The 8942-nt window shown below is 42.4% G+C and overlaps 1 protein-coding gene across 2 annotated transcripts in view; it reads left to right on the top strand.

Annotated features, from left to right (window-relative positions):
* Positions 1 to 1325: 1325 nt before the first annotated feature.
* Klhl14 (kelch like family member 14) overlaps positions 1326 to 8942 on the top strand; it is a 133456-nt gene continuing 125839 nt past the window's right edge. The window contains exons 1-2 of one of the 2 annotated variants that reach the window (XM_076554793.1): positions 1326 to 1581; positions 3980 to 5723. The gene's annotated coding sequence lies outside the window, so the exon portion shown is untranslated. Of the gene's footprint in view, positions 1582 to 3850; positions 5724 to 8942 lie in introns of those variants that run through there. The other variant, XM_076554794.1, reaches the window with a different exon arrangement.

The raw sequence follows: 8942 nt of genomic DNA, 5'->3' as shown, positions 1-8942 counted from the left end.
CCATCACAAGTCATGCTTTAAACAAGATAAACAAAGACCTAGGTATTTCTATCCCTAGACATTCAGTCTGTTGCTGCCTCAACATAGGTTACTACATGGGCACACTTCTCAAAATGTAAGCCTAGAGATGGTGTCTACAGGATGTCTAAGTATATTTCTCATGAACCTGTGTTATTGTAGCCGATCAGGTCTAATAAGTAAAACAAACCAAAGAGATTAAGTGATCTATTCTAAAAAAAAATGCATCAATGTAGTACCCAAGCTGTTAATATTATAAAAGAGATACTCTTTGCATTCTCAAAGGGAAGGCATTAGGGGATAAAATGCCTAACTGAAAAGAAAAACCCAGGTTTGTAATGAGAATTATAATAATTCTATAACTAATGATTTTCATCTGTTATTTTGAAATGTTGAGTAGTTTGTACTTTGAAAGAGGTATTGTCCTCATTTCTGTTCTGAAGAAACCATGCATTTGGAAGGTTGGGTGCCTTTTCTGAGTACGTGCAGCTAAGAAATAACATAACATGGACTCAGACTCAAATCAGCACATTTTAAGGCCAGGTTCCAGTATTGTACTTACTGTCTGATAGAAACAGGTAATAATGTACACTTGGAAATATAAGTTTGCAGACTGCTTCCAAATAATACATTTCAGTGCTCTTCCCAAACCCCCAATTCTCTGTCCGATTCTCTCACAAGTGTCTACTTGTGTACTCAGAGAAAACCTTCCTTCCAGGCTTAGTTCAGAGCTGAGAGTCACACGACATCAAACTCATGCATTCTGTTTGCTTTCTATGTTCAGATATCATTATTGACTCCTAATCTTTTGATGTGTGTTGGCGGGTGTGTGTGTGTGTTGTTATTGTTAATGTTGTTGTTGTTGTGTATGTGTGCTCCCGTGTGTGCAAGAGGTGCAAGAGGGTGGGTTCTGACTTGGACCCACGAACCCATGTGGCAAAAGACCCCTCTTTTGTACCCTGTGAACTTGTGTGTTCGGAATCCTAACCACACTGTCTGACTCTGGTCCTTGTCTCCCTGGATTCCAGGCTCTGTCCTTGCTAATCTCTCCTTAGCAGACCTCACTGGAATCAGTCAGGGATCCACCTGCCAGGACCTTTTGTGCTGAAGCAATGGCTCCCAGTCTTTGACTCCCCGGCTTTATCTCTGGTCCATTGTCTCCAAGGCTTTGAAGAACCGGGTTGACTTTTCAAAGGCCCCAAATCAGTGTGAAGCTTTTTACAACATGTGCTGAGCTCCCGAGTGAAGATGGTGATTTGCTGATTCCATGTCCACAGATCATGTCATGAGTCACAAGAGGAAGGGAGTGGGGGGGGGGAGCACCCGGCCCCTTGGATGCCTTACACTGTCAAAGTTGTCTGTGTCTGGCTTATAATTCCTAACTCGAAGCTCTTTAGCAGAGATCTGTGCGTTTCTCCATCTTAGAATCTGCACAACACTCAGCACAGAACCTGGTCATTCACCCTCAGCATTTACTAAAGTAGTTGAGGTAACTGACTAACGCTGGAGCAGCTGACAAGTGGGCTTTTCACCCCTGGTCCTGTTCACCCTGCCCATAAACAGGTAAGTAATGAATACCTGTTGCCTTCTATAAACAAACATTGTCTGTCTCTGCGCCTTCTGAGTTTTAGAACCTTGTCAAGGACTGAAAATGATTGTCTTGGGGTCTGACAGTCATCGAGACTTCTGCCAAGGGAAAAAATAAATAATAACCTAAAGACAGATAGAGAGAATAAGGACAGTTGTCCGTATTATTTAAGCAATATTATGACAGTCTTTCCAGCTGTATCTGGGCAGGTAAAAGTGAATTACAACTCATGGGACCAAGAAAAGAGCAAAGAACATTCTCAGTTGTAATATGCCTTTAAGAATGAATGAGAAACAGCACTGAGCTTGGCAAAGGACAAGGCTGCCCCTGAGCACTTCAAGATAGACTAGCTTTCCTCTGCCTAAACAATGGCACCTGACCACCAAAGAGATATGGGGACACGAGCATCTTTGAGAGTCCCTGATGTGTGCCTAAGTGAGGTAGGGGGCTTAGATGGGGGACTTAAAAGAAGACTTATATTGTTCACAGAGCCTTTCAAGCATGGGAGGGGTGGAATTCCATCTGTTAGTTCAGCTCGGTTCACTGAACCGGTTCAGTCTGAATGGTTCACTGGGTTGTGACACTGGGTAGAAATTACAACTAATGTTTAAAACAACCTTTATGCTATCACTTATGAAACTCTGTGGATGGAATGATTGTAAAGTTTTCAGCTCCCTGTCTTGCTATCTGTTTTCAGGGCGTCTCTCCTCTTGTTGAAGATAAGTAAATAAAAAGTTTAAAAAAAAAACTGTAAAGGAGGAATATATTTGCTGAGCTCTGTTTTGCACACGGACTTGATTTGTGCATGACTTCAGACAAGCACAGGAAGTTACTTAGCTTTCAACCAGGGTTTTCATTTAACTTGGTCTCCTGACCAAGAGCTCTTTGCACGTAGAAGGAGCTGTGGGGGCCTGACAGACTTTGCAGCAGCTTAGCAGATACTCTACCTTGAGGGACAGGTAGAATTCCACTCTGTTCACTTGAACGACTCCCTGAACAATGCCAACTTAATATACTTTTCAGTACTGGGACAGTGATGGGGGAGGGCATGGTATTTGATATGTGCCCAGTGGCAGCTAGCCGAGGTCTGTGGCGGGCCTTTGCAGGTGGCCAAAACCTGATCTGAAATGATCCTGATCTTAGTCAGCTTATCATTTCCATTCACCTGAAGGAGAAGAAAAGAAATGGCAAGCTCACCCGTGATGTGAAGCGGCAGTTCCTTGTGGTTCATTTTGCGCGCAGCCCATGGGATGGCATGAAGCAGGCCCTGCTCCCACTGCACTTTTCGTAGCCCACCTCAAAAGTGCCAGACCTAATTTTTACAGGGTAAAGGAAGCATGTGACCTATACAGAGGGAAGTAATGACAAGGGCAGCTTCAGGAGAATGTCCACCACATGTACTGAAGATCTGAGCAGGATGTAAGGCAGTATCTAAGGCAGATAGTACAGCGAGAGGAGGTCCAAAGGCCTGGCCACATCAGTGATCAGACATTCACCATAATCACATTCAACTTAGGCTTTGTTCTTATTGGTAAAGTGCTCACTGTGCAGGCGTTCAAGAAGACCCGAGTTCAACCACAGAACGCAAGTTAAAAACCCAGCTGATGTGTGCTCAGAAACCCCAGAGCGGGGAAGCCAGAGAGAAGCAGATGCCTGGGACTTGACAGCCCGATTTGTGAGGCCCAGGTCCCAGGAAGAAAACAAAAAACAATGACACCAGAGGTCCTACACACACACACACAGACACACACACACTTACACACAGACACACACACACATACATACACACACAGAGACACATATACTTACACACAGACACACACACAGACACATACACTTACACACACACATACAAACATACAGACACATATACTTACACACACACACACACAGACACACACACTTACACACAGACACACACACAGACACATACACTTACATACACACATACACACACAGACACATACACTTACACACAGACACATACACTTACACACAGACACATACACTTATACACAGACACACATACAAACAAACACACACACACACACACACGCACACACACGCACACACAGACACATACACTTACACACATACATACACACACAGACACATACACTTACACACAGACACATGCACTTATACACAGACACACATACAAACAAACACACACACACTTACACACACACACACACACACACACACACACACACACACCCTAAATTTGTTTACCAACAGTGGAAAGACTGCAGTTGAAATGGAGAGCCTGTACAGGGGTGTTTTGCCACCTCTCACTTCCGCTCATCTCTGAGACTGCTGTATTTATGTTGATGTTGACTTTCCCATATTACTCCCAAAACTTGCCCTTTCCAGCTCTGTCTCGTCTTCCTGCAACATCTCCCAAGGTACCATCGCAGCCACATCAAAGAAGTTAGGCTCACAGCAGTGCGCCCATATCTGAAGCAAGTGCTTTCCTGAGGCTTACTCATATTTCCACAGCAGTTCTCGCCTTTGGACTTGTGCTGCTGGCTGTAAGGTAGTTTTGTCTTGGCCTTGTCTGTTCGCATTTGTCTCAAGCTCGACTCTCTTAACTGTACACTTCTCCATCAGAGAGACTGGCTGAGCAGTTTCCGACACTGGGAAGATAGGTTAGCAGCATAGTCTTTATTAATGCTGAGAGCACTCTATATTGTCAGTCTTAATTAACTTGTATTGTATTTTCTCTTTTATTAATCTTCTTCCCTTCCAAAGCTTCTCATTTCACATAGCAAATGGTTGGTCAAAGTAATTTTTGTCAGGTGGGAGCTCGGTGATCTGTAAAGCCACTCATCTAACTGTGGACGGTGGACATTTCTATTTCTTTATTAAAAATATTTATTTTATTTTGCATTTATGTGTGGATATGTATGTCCATGTGTGTGTAGATGTGGGCATAGACCAGAGGAGGGTAGTGTAGGATCCCCTAAAGCGGGAGTTTCAGACAGTTGTGAGCTGCCCAACATGCATGCTAAGAACTGAACCCAGGTCCTCTACAATAGCAGAAAGTGCTCTTAACTGTTCAGCCATCTCTCCAGACCCTCTTTAGAAAAAAATATTGTAAGATGCTTTGCATGCTAACTACTCCAGCAAACAAAAATACCAGAACAAAATCAAAATATATGGTAGTTAGGTGTGACTTTGTATTGGAAGTCATAACAAAAGGAAATGCTTCTGTAGACCACAGGACTACCAAGAGAAAGTGGTGAAACCATCTCAGGGAGGGGGTCCAAGAACCCCCGGAAAATCACCGATCAGAGACTGAGGTGTCTGCTGGTTAACTCTCGACTCTTTCCAAAGCTGAGCTGGGGACGTTTAGGAAATCACAGCATGTTCAAAGATTGCTGGCAAGCTTTACAAAAAAGAAAAGCAAAGGGAAGGAGGAGGGTCACACCCCACCAGCTTCTTGGAATTTCTGGAAGACAGGACTGACCATGGTGACCAGCAGAAAACAATGAGCACTCTATCCTCTGAACGTGCTTTTGTGGGAAAGTATTTGATGATAGCATGCATTAAATATTACACAAAGTTTTAAGACAGGTAAACTCATTAAGGTGTAGTGAAGAGGTTAGAAAATGTTGGATCATTTCTTGAAGAAAAACAAATTAAATGGGGTCCATTTGCCCATTCAAAATATAACACATGTCAAGATGTCTGTAACCTTCCGAATAGAAAATGGAAACGGACACTTTCCTGGACACCTCCTGTGTTCTAGGCATGCCATACACTTACTCTCATTGAATCTCCACTCAGCCCTGTAAGGTAGATATGATTGTCCTCATTTGCTACGTGAGGAGGCTGATGCTCACTGAGATTAAACAGATCGCCTCAAGTCACTCAGCTGGGAAGCAAGGAGGGAAACGGAGGTTCAAGCTCAGTCCAGTTGCCGGGTGCCCATGCTCTCACCAGCTCTACACCGGGGCTCCTGGAGAAACCACCACAGCCATCTCTGACCCTCACACCCTCCCAGCTTTCCTTCCCCATAGGCACGGGCCTCTGCCTCTGAGCCACCTTCAAGTTCTGCCTCCCTGCTTTTCAGATCCCTACAGAGCAGATCCTGGATTTCTTCCCTCCCAGCAAGGTACTACATTTTATGTTACTGCTTTGTAGGTATTTGGATTTCCCCCAAGTGTCCAGCCTTAAGATGAAGGGCCTGGGGGGCACAAGGGGAGACTCTGGAGGAGAGAGATTTCCCTGCTCTTTGAGCCATGCCCGGCTCTGCACAAGATATCCCTAGTGCATATGTACCTTTAAATACGGGTGTGCAATGAACCGTGCAGACTTCAGCAACATCTTTTGGCTAACTAGCTGACATTTTGGTGCTTAATAAAAGTGGACAGAGCCTGGGGGAGTCAGTTACAATAAAGGTACTGAGGTAGAACTTCACGGGAAAGGGAGAAGAAAAACAAAACAAAAAAGTAGAGAGTTGAAGGGAAAGTGTAACAAGTCCACTTCAGTAGTCATTAGCTCCTATCATAACTAAAGCTCCTGCAACCTGTCCATGTCATAAAATCTACATTATGACAGCTAGTATATTCTATACACCATATGTAGGTGGGTACACACACACACACACACACACACACACACACACACACACGTCTAAAATGAAACCATAAGTTCAATGTTGACAAATATTTTTAAAATTGAAGTAAATTAAAGTTCCTTGACACTAAGTTTTTTATAATCATCCCTGGAGGTAGTTTTTACATCCTGAGGTATCGCAAAATCAAAGCACCTCACGCTCCAGTGGTAGGGCTATTTCGGCCTTCAGAGAATAAATGGCCTGAGGAGTTTCCCAGAGGCAGTTGCCCATAAGACAGTCACTTCCTGGGGATCCACATGAAGCCCATTGGTGATTTCCATCACCGCCCCAGAGGGATCCTGATATTCAGCACAGCCCTGGCAGGCTTCTACATGACATTTATCCAACATGTTGTGATTCTGTGAAGAGAAGGTTGGGAAATCTAAATGTGACCTGGGGGTGTAGTTCAGTTCAGTGGTGGTTTTTTTTTTTGTTTGTTTGTTTTTTGGTTTTTTTGTTTTTTTTTTTCTAAAATACAGGAAGCTCTGGTTCCATCCCCCAGCACAGTATAAACCAGCTATGGTGGTACACTAGGATCCTAGCACCAGGGAGGTGGAGCATCTTCTCCCCTGCCTGCATAAAGAGAATTGGAGGTCAGCCTGGCCTACATATACACGAGATATAAAAGGGGATTCAAACTGTTACCAACAGTCATTTTCTTGTACTCCACACTACTGCTTTTCCTTCCTTTTGCTTCAAGATACTTTTACATTCAGAAGATGCTGGGAGTCTGGGTGTGACGGCGCACGCCTTTGATCTCAACACTTGGGAAGGCAGATCTCCTTGAGCTCTAGACTAGCCGGTACCACACAGTGAGGCTCTGTCTCAGAAAGAAAACAAAACAAAGACTGAGTGTTTCAGAGTAATTTAATTAGATGCTTACTAATGTTTACTAGAAATAGAAGGAAGATATTTTAAAAATAAATTCTTTAAAGGTAATAACCCTACTATATGTTAAAATAAATTACACTTCTATGAAAAGTAATTACACTACCTGAAGCAGTTAATCAGAATCATGGTATTGTTTTCATCTGACCAAATAGATGGTAACTGTACTGGATTTTCATGTTCATTCTTATATTCATTTTAATATGTTACTATAGTAGGAGCACATAAAGACACATAGAAATGGAAAGGCCACTTTTTTTTTTTTTTTTTTTTTTTTTTTTTTTTTTTTTTTTTTGGTTTTTTTGAGACAGGGTTTCTCTGTGTAGCTTTGCGCCTTTCCTGGAGCTCACTTGGTAGCCCAGGCTGGCCTCGAACTCACAGAGATCCGCCTGGCTCTGCCTCCCGAGTGCTGGGATTAAAGGCGTGCGCCACCAACGCCCGGCATTGGAAAGGCCACTTTAATAGCCATGTCAAAAATTTTAGATATCTTTTTGATACAGCTCCAAAAGTCATTATGTCATCACCTCCTGGATACCCCACATCATGTGTAATGTGAAATCATAGTATTAATTAATACTTTATACTCTTATGTTAATACTTGGCCTTGCTTTTCATGATTCTTTTGCCATTATGTAATATGATGTGTGTGTGTGTGAGAGAGAGAGGAAGAGAGAGAGAGAGAGAGAAAGAGAGAGAGAGAGAGAGAGAGAGAGAGAGAGAGAGAGAGAGAGAGAGTGAGAGAGACTGTGTCTGTAAAATCAAGTACTCATTTTTAGAAAAGATTGGGATATTATTCAGTGTAGATCACTTACCTAACATGCAGGAATCCCTACTATTACATGGGGGGAGGGAGGATTTCTTCACTAATCTGTGCAAAGGTCCTAATACTGACATGCATCATTACACAACATAAAAAAATTTACCCATTAATAATGTCCTCAATCTCATTAGAAAATACTTAAATAAAATTCATTGTGAAATACAAGTTTTCCGGGATTTTATGTATCATTGGTAATAAAGCTGTTAGTGTTATCCTTACAGTGGCAGGTTCATTTGTGAGAGAAAATAGTCTGAATAGCTTTCGGTCATAAAATCAAACAAAATCATCCTCTCTGAAGAGTGGTTAGTTTAGCTTGCAACTCCAAATGCACAACTATTTTTGGTTTTGTTTTTAACCAGACAACGACTGAATGTCAGTATGCAGTAAAACTTCTTATATTTTTCCACACATACAATTAAAAAGTTATTTATTAAAGGTTAAAATTTAACAAAGTGAATAATTAATACTTAACTTCCTAGCGTGCAACTGACAGTTTCTTTACATTGTAAATGCACAGCACAACACTAAAGAATACAATGAATACTCACTTGGTGAGTGACGTTGCTGTGCTTTCCCATCAAGTCTATTGCAACTTCTTTTATTGCTTTATTAAAAAATAAAACTCGGGAGTTAAATATTAGGGAATAAACCTGAGAGATCCAGGTTTATTGGATCACCTGCTCTCTGCTCCACCTTCCCTAATCAAAAAGTCTGCTCATCTCCTTAGGCCCCTCCTTATTCCTCCTGTGTGTCCCTCTAGCTTCCTCTGAGTGGGACAGAAAACTCTGTGGTCCACTCTGGGCACCTTAGTGTGGACTACGCCCTCCGACTCCAGGTCCTACTCCATTGGCAGTCTGGGAGCGACAACCAAACAAATCTCCCACAGCACAAGTGGCCAGCAATTTTTCCATCATTGCTTTTCCACAATCAATACAAATGTAAACCCAGTGAAAAGGCAAAGAAAACCCTTACACTGTTTTTATAAAAAGTTTGATCTCACGAATCCC

Source organism: Peromyscus maniculatus, chromosome 19 (assembly GCF_049852395.1).
Source record: "Peromyscus maniculatus bairdii isolate BWxNUB_F1_BW_parent chromosome 19, HU_Pman_BW_mat_3.1, whole genome shotgun sequence".
NCBI lineage: Eukaryota > Metazoa > Chordata > Mammalia > Rodentia > Cricetidae > Peromyscus > Peromyscus maniculatus.
Note: the sequence above shows the minus strand (reverse complement) of the source record. Positions and strands in the feature narration are given on the sequence as shown.